Source organism: Phyllobates terribilis, unplaced genomic scaffold (genome assembly GCF_046119375.1).
Source record: "Phyllobates terribilis strain yellow unplaced genomic scaffold, ASM4611937v1 Scaffold_10__3_contigs__length_209671492, whole genome shotgun sequence".
In the NCBI taxonomy this organism is placed as follows: Eukaryota; Metazoa; Chordata; class Amphibia; order Anura; family Dendrobatidae; genus Phyllobates; species Phyllobates terribilis.
The window spans coordinates 26,111,815-26,128,566 of record NW_027362770.1 but is presented as its reverse complement, the minus strand read 5'-3'; the positions used below and the strand labels follow the sequence as shown (position 1 = coordinate 26,128,566).

The following is a 16,752-nucleotide window of genomic DNA, read 5'->3' as shown; positions in this document are numbered from 1 at the left end:
TCCAACAATCTTGAAAGAGTTCCCAGAGATGCTTAGCACTTGTTGGCCCTTTTGCCTTCACTCTGCGGTCCAGATCACCCCAAACCATCTCGATTGGATTCAGGTCTGGTGACTGTGGAGGCCAGGTCATCTGGCGTAGCACCCCATCACTCTCCTTCTTGGTCAAATAGCCCTTACACAGCCTGGATGTGTGTTTGGGGTCATTGTCCTGTTGAAAAATAAATGATGGTCCAACTAAACGGAATGGTAGCCATGCTGGTTCAGTATGCCTTCAATTTTGAATAAATCCCCAACAGTGTCACCAGCAAAGCACCCCCACACCATCACACCTCCTCCTCCATGCTTCACGGTGGGAACCAGGCATGTAGAGTCCATCCGTTCACCTTTTCTGCGTCGCACAAAGACACGGTGGTTGGAACCAAAGATCTCAAATTTGGACTCATCAGACCAAAGCACAGATTTCCACTGGTCTAATGTCCATTCCTTGTGTTCTTTAGCCCAAACAAGTCTCTTCTGCTTGTTGCCTGTCCTTAGCAGTGGTTTCCTAGCAGCTATTTTACCATGAAGGCCTGCTGCACAAAGTCTCCTCTTAACAGTTGTCGTAGAGATGTGTCTGTTGCTAGAACTCTGTGTGGCATTGACCTGGTCTCTAATCTGAGCTGCTGTTAACCTGCGATTTCTGAGGCTGGTGACTTGGATAAACTTATCCTCAGAAGCAGAGGTGACTCTTGGTCTTCCTTTCCTGGGGCGGTCCTCATATGAGCCAGTTTCTTTGTAGCGCTTGATGGTTTTTGCAACTGCACTTGGGGACACTTTCAACGTTTTCCCAATTTTTCGCACTGACTGACCTTCATGTCTTACAGTAATGATGGCCACTCGTTTTTCTTTACTTAGCTGCTTTTTTCTTGCCATAATACAAATTCTAACAGTCTATTCAGTAGGACTATCAGCTGTGTATCTGAGTCGCCCCCTGGGCCGTGGGGTACTCGGAACCGGGCCTTCTAGTGTACGGTGCTGATGGGGGTAGTAGTGGCAACCCGGTCCCGTGGCTCAAGGTGGTCAGACCAGTGGCAATCTATTATATGTTTTAGGTTAATGTCCGACTACGCCACCCGTGGATTGTGGTCAGAGTGAACTGCCGCTGCAGGGCAGAAAGCTGAGGCTGGTGTTGTGGGTGCAGCAGAGAATAGTATAACTCCCCACGGGAGGAGTGTAGCCTCAGGGCAATGAGCGTAGATGGTGGGGATGGTGGTGCAGGGAGTCCCAGTACCATTAGTGCTGGCGAGGTAAGACACACAAAGACAACGTGTTGCAGTCCAGGGTCTTTTACTCACAGTTCGTATACTCCAAGCCACTTCTGTACAGGTAGTGACTGCCCAAGCCGTGCTGCATCCACCAGGTGAGGGGCTCGGTCAACCCCCAGGCAATTCAGGAGCATGGCACAGAACTCCCTTCTATCCTTCCTCTGGCCGTGCCCCACCAGTGACCAAACTTCTGTCCGGCTGCCTCGGGCCTTCTCTGGGAGAACTTGGCGCCAGCTTCCCTGGCCCTATGTGGTGCCTTCCTAGTAGATTTAGCGAGGGGTCGCACCAATAAATGATCACGACCTCCGGTTCTTGACTGAAGATTATTTGCCTCCACCAACTTGGGATCCGGTACCCTTTCCTTGCCTGACCCGTCACCCGTAATCTCCTGGGTCCTTAGGGTCCCTTCTGCCTTCATGTTCCTGGGCCTTTCTATTCTGTTCCTTTCTCTTTCTGTTCTGTTCCTTTTCCTTCTCTGTTCCGTTCCTTTTCCTTCTCTCCCTCTCGCCCTGCCCGTGTTCCTGGGCCTGGCTCTGGAGCAGAGCTCCTGCAGAGCCTCTGCTCCCTGTCTTCTCCTCACAGACTGAACACTGTTCTAAGATGGTGCCCACCTTTTATACCTCCTCCTCCGTGTCTGAGACCAGGTGACCTGCATCCAATGAGCTCCTTCCTATGCCCAGAAATCAGCCCCTATCTGCTCCCACATCACTAGGGTTCCCCCCCTCCCCACTCCAGCTAGGGACACAGTCAGTCGTGTCTGCATACTAATGGGAGCACTGTAGAGCTGTCCCACGGAAATGAGGAGTGTATATGTGTGCAGCTAACTGAGCCCTGGTCCATATTCCATCCTTATGGAATACCACACCTCTGGTTGAGGTGCAATACCCCTGTAGTGGCCAAACCCTCGGGGCGCTACATATCCACCAGACTTCTGCACAACACAACTGATGGTCCCAACCCCATTTATAAGGCAATAAATCCCACTTATTAAACCTGACAGGGCACACCTGTGAAGTGAAAACCATTTCCGGTGACTACCTCTTGAAGCTCATCAAGAGGAATGCCAAGAGTGTGCAAAGCAGTCATCAAAGCAAAAGGTGGCTACTGTGAAGAACCTAGAATATAAGACATATTTTCAGTTGTTTCACACTTTTTTGTTAAGTATATAATTCCACATGTGTTAATTCATAGTTTTGATGCCTTCAATGTGAATGTACAATTTTCATAGTTATGAAAATACAGAAAAAACTTTAAATGAGAAGGTGTGTCCAAACTTTTGGTCTGTACTGTATATGCGTCCTCCATCCTGTTATATATGTCCCTCATCCTGGCATATATGTCCCTCATCCTGGCCCCATCCTGGTATATATACACCGCTCAAAAAAATAAAGGGAACACTCAAATAACACATCCTAGATCTGAGTGAATGAAATATTCTCATTGAATACTTTGTTCTGTACAAAGTTGAATGTGCTGACAACAAAATCACACAAAAATCATCAATGGAAATCAAATTTATTAACCAATGGAGGCCTGGATTTGGAGTCACCCCCAAAATTAAAGTGGAAAAACACACTACAGGCTGATTCAACTTTGATGTAATGTCCTTAAAACAAGTCAAAATGAGGCTCAGTATTGTGTGTGGCCTCCACGTGCCTGTATGACCTCCCTACAATGCCTGGGTATGCTCCTGATGATGTTGCGGATGGTCTCCTGTGGGATCTCCTCCCAGACCTGGACTAAAGCATTCGCCAACTCCTGGACAGATGGAGCGAGACATGATGTCCCTGATGTGCTCAATCGGATTCAGGTCTGGGGAACAGGCGGGCCAGTCCATAGCTTCAATGCTTTCATTTTGCAGGAACTGCTGACACACTCCAGCCACATGTGGTCTGGCATTGTCCTGCATTAGGAGGAACCCAGGGCCAACCGCACGAGCATATGGTCTCACAAGGGGTCTGAGGATCTCATCTCGGTACCTAATTGCAGTCAGGCTACCTCTGGTGAGCACATGGAGGGCTGTGCGGCCCTCCAAAGAAATGCCACCCCACACCATTACTGACCCACTGCCAAACCGGTCATGCTGAAGAATGTTGCAGGCAGCAGATCGCTCTCTAATGCGTCTCCAGACTCTGTCACGTCTGTCACATGTGCTCACTGTGCACCAGCTTTCATCTGTGAAGAGCACAGGGCGCCAGTGACGATTTTGCCAATCCTGGTGTTCTGTGGCGAATGCCAAGCGTCCTGCACGGTGTTGGGCTGTGAGCACAACCCCCATCTGTGGACGTCGGGCCCTCATACCACCCTCATGGAGTTGGTTTCTAACTGTTTGTGCAGACACATGCACATTTGTGGCCTGCTGAAGGTCATTTTGCAGGGCTCTGGCAGTGCTCCTCCTGTTCCTCCTTGCACAAAGGTGGAGGTAGCGGTCCTGCTGCTGGGTTGTTGCCCTCCTACGGCCCCCTCCACGTCTCCTGGTGTACTGGCCTGTCTCCTGGTAGCGCCTCCAGCCTCTGGCCACTACGCTGACAGACACAGCAAACCTTCTTGCCACAGCTCGCATTGATGTGCCATCCTGGATGAGCTGCACTACCTGAGCAACTTCTGTGGGTTGTAGAGTCCGTCTCATGCTACTACCAGTGTGAAAGCACAACCAACATTCAAAATTGACCAAAACATCAGCCAGAAAGCATTGGTACTGAGATGTGGTCTGTGGTCCACACCTGCAGAACCACTCCTTTATTGAGGGTGTCTTGATAATTGCCAATAATTTCCATCTATTGTCTATTCCATTTGCACAACAGCATGTGAAATTGATTGTCAATCAGTGTTGCTTCCTAAGTGGACAGTTTGATTTCACAGAAGTTTGATTTACTTGGAGTTATATTCTGTTGTTTAAGTGCTCCCTTTATTTTTTTGAGCAGTGTATATCACCCATTCTGCTATATGTCCCTTATCCTGGGCCCCATGCTGGTATATATATCCTCAATCTTGGTACGTGTCCTTATTATGCCACTGTTCCTTAATGTATAGAAGAAATTAAACTATTATACTCACCAGGGGCATACAAGAAGTCATGGGGCTCTATAGCAGAATAAATAATGCACCCCCCATAGTCCTCCATATAGTATAATGCATCCCATAGTCCTCCATATAATATACGGCACAGCCCATAGTCATCCATGTAGTATAATGCACAGTCCATAGTCATGCATATTAGTATAATACACATATCCTTCATATAATATAATGTACAGACCATAGTCATTCATGTAGTATAATGCACAGCTCATAGTCCACCATAAAGTATAATGCACCCATAGTCATTCATAAAGTATAATGCACCCCCATAGTCATCCATAAAGTATATGTTTTTTTCAGTTTAGTTTCAGGTTTCTGCAATTAGTGCAGGTAAGGATGTGGCCTCCCTTCCTTTGAGCTGGACAGTACATTTAAATTGCTTCCCATTTGCTGTGTGTCCACGTTCGAGATCCAGAGTAACAGGCCAAATTAACCTCTGTCCAGATTAAACCCGGGTATAGTTTAGCCCAAGCCTGAGTATATTCCGGAAGATAAACTGTCCTAGGCCAAACTATACCCGGGGGTGTAAAATAGCCTTGGCCAAATTATACCCCTGCATGCTAACATATACAGTGCCTTGTGAAAGTATTTGGCCCCCTTGAACTTTTCTACCTTTTGCCACATTTCTGGCTTCAAACATAAAAACATAAAGATATAAAATTCAAATTTTTTTGGGAAGAATCAACAACAAGTCGGACACAATCGTGAAGTGGAACGAAATTTATTGGATATTTTAAACTTTTTAAATAAATTAAAAACTGAAAAGTGGGGCGTGCAATATTATTCGGCCCCCTTGAGTTAATACTTCTGAGTATTCCGTTTTTTTTTAACCCGCCATATGATTCCAGAGATATGAGCCTTTTAACTTAGCGCTAATTTTTATGGTGTTTACAAGGGGGTGTGACTTACAGGATACCTTGGGGCGTGTCTTTAGGCTTCATTATAACCATGTGAGCCACACGCCCTTGGTAAGCGCTATAAAAATTAGCACTAAATCTAAAGGCCCATGCCTCTTGAACCATATGGTGGATTAAAAAAAAAGAACAGATTACTTGAAGGAGCAAAAACTGAACACTTTTCACCTGCCAGCAAGTGCTCTTTAAAGGGAGTGTCAGTAGGATCTACCTTCCTAAACCATCTACATGGGCATGAAGGTCATAGAAAGTTGAACAAAATGATACCTTTATATCTGCAATCCGATGTGTTATTGCAGAGAACATCACATTTTTTTCTTAATATGTAAATGAGGTGTTAAAATCTATGGGCCTGATCTACATGAAAATGAACCTCCAGAGCTTATTGTAAGTGTATTATTTAGAAATATTACCTTATAGCATTGTTTTTCTATCACATTTACAGTTGAAACCAGAGGTTTACATACACTATATAAAAAGACACATATGCATGTTTTTCTCAATATCTGACATGAAATCAGAATAAACCTTTCCCGTTTTAGGTCAAGTAGGATTACCATCATTTTTAATATTTGCCAAATGCCAGAATAATGAGAGAGAGAGAATTTCCTATTTAACCCCTAAAAGTCCGCCAATACACCTTTTCATGGCGGTCGTTAAGGGTACTTATTGCTCAGCGCCGCTCTTGCACGGCCCTGAGGAATAAGTGAATGGCCTCGCACGGCTGTGGCAATTCCCGTGGGTGTCAGCTGCATGTGACAGCTGACACCCTGCAGTATCAACCCTGGACGGTTTTGATGCCGATCAGGGCCGATTAACCCCTTAAATACCGCTGTCAATCGTGACAGTGGTATTTAAGCTGTTACAAGGGGGTCCCCCCTTAGTAACCATCGGACCCCGCGATGAGAATCACAGGTTCCGATGGTTACCATGGCACCCTGTGGTCATTTAATGACCCCAGGGTATGGTGGCTTGTGAGATTCAGCTATAAGCCGGGTCTCAGAGGCTGAGTCAGTGACTCAATGACTGCTCTCATGCATTGCAGTAAAAGAGTACTGCAGTGTATGAGACCAGTGATCAGAAAAAAATATATACATGTCTCAGGGTGCAAAAGTGTAAAAAAGTGAAATAAAAAAAAAAAAAAACAATAACTGAATTGCTGTTTTTGTTCATTCTGTGTATGAAAAACCCGAATAAAATGCAATCAAAAATTACTATGTGCCCCAAAATAGTACCAAAAAATAATCTTCAACTTGTCTCGCAAAAAATAAGCCCTCATACAGCTGATAACCATAAATTAAAAAAGTTACAGCTCTCAGAATATGGTGACGAAAAAAATACTTTTTTATAAAAAAGCATTTTTACTATGTGATGGAAGCAAAACATAAAAAAAAAAACGATATAAATCTGGTATCGCTGTAATCGCACCGACCCGAAGAATAAATCCGCCTTATCACTTATACCGCACGGTGAACCACACAAAAATAAGAATTATTCTTGTACTATATTTTCATTCTGCCTCCCAAAAATCGGAATAAGGCTTGGCTCACATTTATCCTGCGCTCTCTGCTGAGCGCTTATGTTGGGGTTTCCATGTAAATTCCCCAAAACCGCGATTCAGACAAAACCCCAGATGGAGCCAATCACATAAGAGGCAGATGGAGTCACTTTGGACTGGTCTCTGTTCTGGTGGTGTCCCATCATTTTAGGCGTCTTTTTAGCGCATAAAAGTTGACGACCAGAGATCTGTGCACGCCTAAAAAGATGGATACCACCAGAGGAAATGCCAAACGGAGCCCAAAGTTGTTCCATCTGCCTCATTATGGTGGGTTGTTCCATCAGGGGTTTCGTCTGAATCACATTTTTGTGGGATTCACACGGAAACCCCGACATAAGTGCTTAGCATAGAACACAAGATCCAGTCTTATTCTAAAAGCGATCGAAAAATATTATGTGACCCAAAATGTTACCAATAAAAACTCCAATTTATCCCGCACAAAACCAGCACTCACTCTGATTTGTCATCTGTCAATGGAACTATAGGGGGTTCCCACGTTACTGGTAGAACAAAGACCTGGAAAAGCGACTGCTCCTGCCCCCTCAAATAAAATCCAGTGAACTCTGTGCTCCCAAATCCAAATGTCCCCCTCTTTCTGAGCCCCATTGTGCCTAAACCGCAGTAAGCGGCCACATGTTTGACATTATTGTAGTGGGGAATGCACACCTAACAATTTACGGGGTGCGTGTCTTCAGAAGCACAAGCTAGGCACAATGTATGGGGGCGCTACAATATATGGGTGAACTACGCTGTATGGGGTGTGACAAGGTCACTGGCAGAGTGTTGGAGGGGAGATATGTTTCACTGAAGCTATTAGCTTCAGTGATGTGAAACATGGAAGTTGCTCCTGCATATTAGATGCAGAGAGGGTTAATGAGCCAGGTTTACAAGGGCATGTTTTATAAGTGGATCGCTAAGTGCAGGGCGGGAGGCCATCCACCATATCTCCACTCCATGGAGTGGTCTGGGCTTTAAATAGCCAGCGTTTACATTCAGGTGTGTTCCGTGTCTGGAGAAACCTGCTCCAGAGGGGAGCTTGCATGTGTTGTGCTGAACTGTGCGTGGCTAACACCCTGAGTGGCCGGACCCCGGCCAATATACGGACTGTGCTGCATCTTTGTATTTTGTTTTGCCGTTATGCAAAATGGGCCCTGTTTACTTTATAGACTCCAGGTTGATTTATGATGTTTAATAAATCAACCTGAAATTTAAAGAGACAGTGTTCCTTGTTTACCTCCGCATACAGCCGAGCAAGCCGCTCTACTACAGGGGGCACAATGTATGGGCACTAAACAGACACATTTGCTATTCTCCATTAAAAAAGCCTGGCATGTATGTTACAAAATAGTCACTGCAACCATAGATGAATTCATTGAGAAGTACAATTTTTACAATGGGGTCACTTTTGGGGTTTTTACTGCTGTTCTGGCACTTTTAGGGCTCCGCCCAGAACCATTGTACCAAAATCTGTGCTCCAAAAATCAAATAGCGCTCCTTCCTTCTCAGCCCTTACATGTGTCAAAACAGTAATTTATGATGACATATGTGGCATCACTGCCTTCGGGAAAATTGTGCAATAAATTATGGTGTCCAGTTTCACCTATTAACCCTTGTGTATCTGAAAAATTTGCAGAAAATACAAAAATTTAATTTTTACAACAAAAATGTCATATTTCCATGTCCTAATGTTATAAAATTCTGTGAAGCACATGGGTTCAAAATACTCACTACATCCCTAGAAGAATTCCTTATGCAGTGAAGTTTCCAATATGGGGTTACCTGGGGGGGTTTCTGCTGTTCTGGCACCTCAGGGGCTCGGCTAATGGAGCCCACAATCTATTAAAACTAAATCTGCATTCTAAAAGCCAAGTAGTGCTCATTCACATCTGACCCTAGTTGTGTGCTCAAACAGTAGAGTTCAAACACATATGGGGTATTACTGTATTCAGTAAAAATTGCATAACAAATTATAGGGTCCATTTTACCCCTCGTGTAAATTATAAATTTGGTGCTAAAACAGTATTTTAGTGGAAAAAAATTACATTTTTAGTTCTCACATCTGGAAGTTATAACATTCTGTGAAGCACCTGGGGGTTCAAGATGCTCACTACACATCTAGATACATTCCTTGAGGGGTCTAGTTTCCAAAATGGGGTCACTTGTGGGAGGTTTCCACTGTTAAAGCACATCAGGGGATCTCCAAACGCAACATGGTGTTCTCTCTCGATTCCAGCCATTTTTGCATTCAAAAAGTCAAACAGTGCTCCTTCCCTTCCGAACCCTGCTGTGCGCCCAAACAGTAGCTTTACCCCACATATGGGGTATCAATGTACTCAGGAGAAATTGCACAACAAATTATGGGGTCCATGTTCTCCTGTTACCCTTGTGAAAATAAAAAAAAATTGGGCTAAAAGTACATTCTTGAGGAAAAAAAATATTTTTTATTTTTACAGCTCTACGATTTAAAATTCTGTGAAGCATCTGGGGGTTCAAGGTGCTCACCAGACATCTACATACATTCCTTGATTGGTCTAGTTTCCAAAATGGAGTCACTTGTGGCGGATTTCCACTGTTTCCATCAGGGGCTCTCCAAATGCGATATGGCTTAAGCTCTTGATTCCTGCCATTTCTGCATTCAAAAAGTTAAGGGTATGTGGCCACGTAGCGTTTTTCAAGCATATATGCTGCGGAATTTCTGCAGCGTATACGCTTGTGAAACGCTATGTCATCTACCCCCCATGGTCCCCAAGGGGATTCCGCAAGTTTAATGCCCATGCTGCGTTTTTTTCCGCAGCGTTTTTGATGCGGGGAAAAATCCGCAGCATGTTAATTAATTTTGCGTTTCCGCAAGCGGAATTGCCTTTGCAGTGCAATAAAAACCCCAAGGCAATTCCGCATGTGGAAATCGCGCGATAAACGCACGATAAACACGTGCGGATTTCCGCATGTGTTTATCCGGGAGAGGACATGCAGAAATGAAGCAGAAAATTTCTGCTTCATTTCCGCAGCGTGGGCACTTAGAGAAAACGGTGCTCCTTTCCTTCCAAACCCTGCTGTGCGTCCAAACAGTAGTTTTAACCCACATATGGGGTATCGGCGTACTCAGGAGAAATTGCACAACAAATTTTGGGGTCCATTTTCTCCTGTTACCCTTGTGAAAATACAAAATTTGGGGCTAAATAAAATTTTTGTGAAAAAAAGTAATATGTTCATTTTTTTCCTTCCACCTTGCTTTAGTTCCTGTAAAGCATCTGAAGGGTTAATAAACTTCTTCAATGTGGTTTTTTAGAACTTTGAGGGGTGCAATTTTTTGAATTGTGTCAATTTTAAGTATTTTCTGTCATATAGGCCCCCCAAAGACACTTCAAATGTAAAAAAATGGTTTTGTAAAGTTTGTTGTAAAAATGAGAAACAAAAAAAAAGAAATTGTTTCAAAAATTGTGCTGATGTAAAGGAGACATTAGGGAAATGTTATTTATTAACTATTTTGTGTGACGTATCTCTCTGATTTAAGGGCATAAAAATTCAAAGTTTGAAAATTGCAAAAGTTTCAACATTTTTGCCAAATTTCCGTTTTTTTACAAATAAACTCAAGTTATATCAAAGAATTGTTACCACTGTCATGAAGTACAATATGTCACGAAAAAAACAATCTCAGAATCAGGGGGATCAGTTGAAGCGTTCCAGAGTTATTACCTCATAAAGTGACACTGGTCAGAATTGTAAAATTTAGCTTGGTCATTAAGGACATAATGGGCTTGGTCACTAAGGGGTTAAGAAGGGCCCATAAGTTCTCAGAAGTATTTAGATCATGTGAGGAAGGGACCATGTCATTATTCTATTCATTTTTAAAGGGAACCTGTTACCAGAAAAGGGGATAAGCAGATATGGGGATAATCTTCGACACACGTCATATCCCCATGTTTGGTGTGGGCTCCAGCCCTGAATCCGTACCTTTCCGGGCACATGACAGCTGATCTATACAGCTGACATGTGCCTGCAAAAGCTGCGGGTGGAATCGGCAGTTAACTCTCGCTTCCAGGAAGTGCGTCATTGGCTTCGCCCATCGGCGACCCCGTCACATGATCGCAGGTCGACGATGGGTTGGCATGATAACCCTGGGTCTGCAGGAGACCCCTACGGTTGTCATTGCCAGATTGCTATGACTGCCCAGCAGTAGGTGCTCATAGCAAATGAGTATTTCTGCTACACACAGGCGATCTGATCCCCTCTGCTACCTGTGTGTAGCAGAGGGGATCAGACAACAGCAGCTTCTAGTCTCCTATAGAGACTATTGAAGCATGCAGAAAGTAAAAAATAATGTTTTTAAAAATATAAAAAAAATATTTTAAAAAAATATAAAAGTTTAAATCACCACCCTATTCAAAATAAAACAATAATAAAAAAAATAAAAAAAAAAAATTTTGGTCGCTGCAACATTGCAATAAAATGCAATAACGGGCGATCAAAACATCGAACCTGGAGAAAAACTGTGTAATTGCACTTTTTTTGCAATTTCACCGCACTTGGAATTTTTTTCCCTTTTTCCAGTACACGATATGGTAAAACCAGTGATGTTGTTCAAAAGTACAACTTATCCCGCAAAAAATAAGCCCTCACAGACATATTGATGGAAAAATAAAAAAGTTATGGCTCTGGGAAGAAGGGGAGCAAAAAACGAAAATGCAAAAACGGAATATGGCCCAGTCATTAAAGGGTTAACCTGCCCGTAACTCGCACGTTGCCGGGAGAAAATTACCTTTGTTCTAACACAGAGCGGGTGTCAGACAGGGCTGAGGGCGCGGTTACTGAACCCCCGCCGGCGTAGCCCTCCTGACTGACACCAGAATGGTGGGGGGGGTTGGAATAAAGGTAATTTTCTCTCAGCAGCAGGGGTCAAAGTGCGGGTGCCAGGCAGATTAATAACGCTATTAACCTGCAGATTAACCCCATATCTGCAGGTTAATAGCGATTTGTCTGGTGACAGGTTCCCTTTAAGGTCATTATTGGCAGCCATTCAGTGGCGACTGCGATTCTGAGCATTGTCCTGCGTAAAAATCCTTGTTTCATTGAAAAATGAAGGCCTAATAATTCTCCACACCCTGATAAAGGTTGTTGTATCCTTAGGTCACAACCCCCTCATTACACAAATACACATCACCTGATCTGCTTCATCCAATAAGCATTCAAGGTTAAACAGCCTGAGGTTGGAAAATCTGCATAAAAATTATGATATGGTCAAAATACTCCCTTGGCTAATAATTGTGCACACAGTGTAGTTACGCCACTGCTTCTCAGTGATATTTATCAAAACTACAGCAAGAAGCACAATAAGTGACACATCGCTGAAATCTGGGTCTTTGCCCTTACATTATGCTCCTCTCAGCTTAAGGACAAAGGCTTGTTCACAGATTATCTTTATAAATATTACTAAAATGTAAAAAGGTGATCTACACTATAACTTTGTTTTATATTCAAGTCTCCCCATTTACGTCTATTTTACATCTGCTTCTGATTTCATGAAATTCCAGATCCGTTACCATCTGTTTGTTAGAAACAAGTGCCTGACCATTACAATCCGGTTAAGGCTTCCTTCAAACTTTGTTTGGCATATTTTTTTTTTAGCTGTTAAACAAAACACCATGATTTTAATACATCTTTACATACTTTTTTTATGGCATTTTTTTATACATATGTGTTTTTTTCCATGTATATTTTTTCCTATGGGATAACATAAAAAAACACTATACCTAAAGGAGCCCCTAAAGGATCCCCCCTTGGGAACAATGCTAAGGATCCAAACACAGCACTGTGAATGTATAAAACAAAACAAACACCACAAAAAGTGCACAGTTCATAGCGTGTCATATTTTCCTGTTAATCCACAGTTGACATTCGTTAAAAATGTAAAATGCAAAACCACCTTGAGGGAATTTCACTGTAATACTATTGCTTATTGTCCTATTAACATGCTACCTAAATAGTAGTTTTGGAAATAAACCAGAAAAACAGATTGCTCTGTAATTACATATAAGAAGGAACATGCAGCATCACATAAAACCTGATAATAAGGAGCTCACTTTCTATCTGAGGCCCAGACTTCTTCTATGTTGTCAAATTCTCTTCTTCTTTCCTTTTGCTGCTGGAAGTGAAGCAATTTATATCCTGACTCTCCGCCTTCCAGTAAAGTTTAACTCACACAGAAAAAAGTGCTGCCATGAGAGAACAGACTTCCTTTTGAGATTCTCATATTGCGTAATAGTAATTCTGAATTGCATCTGTACTCAGGGCAGGATCACAGATGCAATATTATTTTAAGAATTTCTCCTCGCAGAGGTGAGGTAATGCCATTGGTAATGCCAGACAATGATATCTCACACTTGTATTGTAGATGTATGAGCAATGTATATGTGGCGCCCCTGAGGGTTCAGTCGCCACAGGGGTACTGCACCTCAGTTAGAGGTGTGGTATCTCCTCTTCCAGGTAAGGATGGAGCTTCTCTCAGGACCTCACTTTACCACTCAACACTACACCACTCCTGTCCTGTAGGGGGCCTAAATGCACCACGGTGCTGCCCCGGCCCGGGATAGAGGAGATGGGGGGAACCAAAGATAGGGGGAACCATGTAGTGGGTGAGGGTGAAGGACACACTTTTGGGAAACACTTATTGATTCATATTTAATCTACAGCCATCTTAAGTTCAAGGTCTTTGATTGTGGTCTTCTGCCAGGGTCCAGCAAAGGTCTGCAGCTGACTGAAGATACACGGTCCTCATACTCTGGCCTTGAGACGAGGAGCGGGTCAGAGTTAACCACGGTCTCTACCCGGTCAAGGTCCTGACCTAAGAAGGCCTTGGAGGGGAGCAGAGGAGATAGGCTCCACAGGCAAAAGGATCCCAGAGGGATACGGACGGAGCGGAGTCGCCACCTGTATTCTTCATTCTGGCCTAGCCAGAGGGATTCCTGCTGCAAAAGGGGTAACCGACCCCCGACATCTGACTTTGTTACTTCACATCTCAGTCAGAAAAGCCCGGAGGCTTAGTGGATCCCAGGGGGATACGGACGGAGCGGAGTCGCCACCTGTATCTCTTAAACTGCGTTCACCCAGTGGGACCCGGCCTTATACCACGTTCGTACCACACACAGTCAGGAGAAGACTTAGTGGGAGAACTTACCAAGGAGAGGAACACACACCAGAGGGGTCTCGACAGGTGCTCCTGATATATCTGGGAAGTGCTGGACCCTCTTCCCGGTGGCCGCAGTACGCCGTGTGTAGCAGAGAGAAGCTTTGAGGCTGAAAGTTCATCTGAAAGTGACGTGGATGACTTCACACACCGCCTCAGCCTGTTATTTCCCGCGCGGCACTGCACCCACCATTCCTCCTCACACTGCCCTGAGGCCTGCTCCTCCTGTGAGGAGCCGTCCCATCTTAGCTACCCATAACACCGGCCTCAGTGGACTGAAGCAGGTGGCGTATAGTCAAAATACCACTCTCACTTGAAAGCCCAATATCTTAATGTGACAGCCCTGGGCACGGAACGGGTCCAGGCCACGACTGCATCCCCGTGACACCTTCACTGACCCGGCTCCGAGTATCCCCATTTCCCAGGGAGGGCTAGAGCATCACAAACTTGGGGTAGTCGGCAGGATATTGTGCCTGCAGCAACGGAAAAAGATAATCCCCATTGCCGACGTGTACTGTGTGCCTTTTCACAAAAAGACTGTCGTTTCACACTTGAAGTGGCGCAGCCAAGAAGAATGGACGCCATTATGTGCAAAAACAACAGCAACCAAAGTCCTCCCATCATGGGCCTGGCTCCCTAATGGCGCCAAAAGTGCAGACCGCCCCCTCCAGCAGAGACAGTCCGCAGAGTAGTGTCCGTCAAGATGGATGGGACGTCCCAAGGAGTGCCCATCAGCCAGCCGCCCTGGAGCCGCCCCAAAAGAAGGAGGAGAATCAGACCACACCCAGCAGCAAAGATGGAAGCAGCAAAGGAGATGTCCTCCGTCGCTGGCAGACCTGCTGCTACCTCCCTCGGTATGGAGGGAATCCATCTGACCGCGGAGGAGGCCGAGTTCCTCCGTGGTGAAACGCAGGACCTGACCCGGAGGGTCGCAGAGGCCCAGCGACTGGCCGCCGCAGAGTGGAGAGAGGAGGTGTTGCGGAGGATCCGGGACCGCCGCCAGAGCTAGTCGCACCTGACAAGTGAGGCTCCAGCCCAGGCGGAGGAAGCCCAGGAGGCCCCGTGCAGCCCAAGTGCGGGTAAGGCAAAAACCCCTATCCCGGGCACGGGACGCACTGAAGCCCTCCTAAGTATCCTACCGGCACCCCTATCCCCGTGCACCATCGTATGGGAGCAGTTCCTGGCCCCAGAGGCCGTGGCCCAAGCCACCGCCACAGTCGGGGACCAGCTATGCCTCCCGACCCCCGATCCGGAAACGCCTGCACTAACCTGGGTGTCCACCTGCCCCAACCCGGACTGGGCCGCACCGATAGAGAGCCCGCAGCAAACCCCGTTACAGCCGCTGCCCGCGCCACCGGTCGCTTGCCCGGCGGCAGAAGAGTTTGCCTGGAATAACCGGGGGGGGGGCGACCTGATGGGCTTCCCCCGAGAAACCAAGACCGAAGCATGGAGGCGGGAGGAGACCTGCCGCAAAGAACTCCTCCAGTTCGAGAAAGAGCCGCGGGAGAAGCGGGTCCGCTGTGAGCATCTATACAATGAAGCAGGGGTATAAATCAGGGGCGGACAAACCATTGGTGCAACCTGTGCAGCCACCCAGGGGCCCAAGAGGTAAGGGGGCTCACATCTACCCCCAAAGCAGGTGGAATTGTGCATTATGATGAGCCCGAGGTATATCCAGGGGGGACAGCCGGCAGGAGGGCCGCCTAATGCGGTGGTCCGAAGTGTCTCTCCCAGCGGCTGCATTCTTCTGCCCCCCGGACTGGGATTTGGCTATTCTCTGAGCTGGATGTCAGGCTGACAGCTGGCTCACAGGACGTGCAGCTCGCCGGCTCCCAGGGTTGAATGTACTTGCGTCTATCAGACGTGACCGCCGGCTCACAGCGACGTCAGTAGCGTGATCAGGTCATGTGATCACGCTGCTGACGTCACTCACTAACCAGTATTAGAAGACAGTGTGAAGATGGGCCCAGTATGGCAAGGAGGGAACAGTGTGGAGGGCATGTACCATAAGAGGAACAGTGTGGTGATCACATTTTGGGCAGGGAAGATAGTGAGGGGCAATTATTTATGTAGGGGCTCAGTGTAGGTCAGATCTTTTTATTCAGGAGCATTATAATGACACTGCTATCTTTAAGGGTATCGTGTTGGGATGTGCTGCAGAGGGCCGGAGAAGATGGAAGTCTACAGAGATGAGCTGTGGATGTGAAAACTCATCATGAAGTCTGGACAAAATGAAGAAGAAAAGAAAGAGAATGACTCCAGAGACAATGTCATCTATAAGGTACCTGGAGGTAAATGTTTTTTGTGATACTGACTAATTCTCATATTTTTATTTATGTTAGGAGCAGTAAAGGGGTTGTCCAAGTTTGTTATGAGTCTGCAGTCATTCTATGTGACTGCAGACTTCTGAATTCCCACAGTGCACACTGCACGCTGTCAGGATTCTTTCCTGTCGGCGATTTGCATACATGTGATCACGTGTCGACTAGACATGCGTGGCCTCACTCAATGAAAATGAATTGAGCGAGGCCCGACAGTCTAGTCGGAATGTGGGCATAAGTGTACAAATCACATACTTGTGCAAGAGAGAATCCTAAAAGTGTGCAGTACATGCGCTGTGAGAATTCCGAAGCCTGCAGTCACAGAATGACTCCAGACTTTCATCTCAAACCTAGACGAGCCCTTTAATTATGAAATGAAACCCTGTAGCAT

The 16,752-nt window shown here is 45.6% G+C and overlaps 1 protein-coding gene across 1 annotated transcript in view; it reads right to left on the bottom strand.

Moving 5' to 3' along the window:
- Positions 1–13,099, bottom strand: part of CD14 (CD14 molecule) — a 31,482-nt gene extending 18,383 nt beyond the window's left edge. Inside the window, exon 1 of the mRNA XM_073649267.1 lies at positions 12,938–13,099. The gene's annotated coding sequence lies outside the window, so the exon portion shown is untranslated. The remainder of the gene's footprint in view (positions 1–12,937) is intronic.
- Between the last annotated feature and the right edge of the window lie 3,653 nt (positions 13,100–16,752).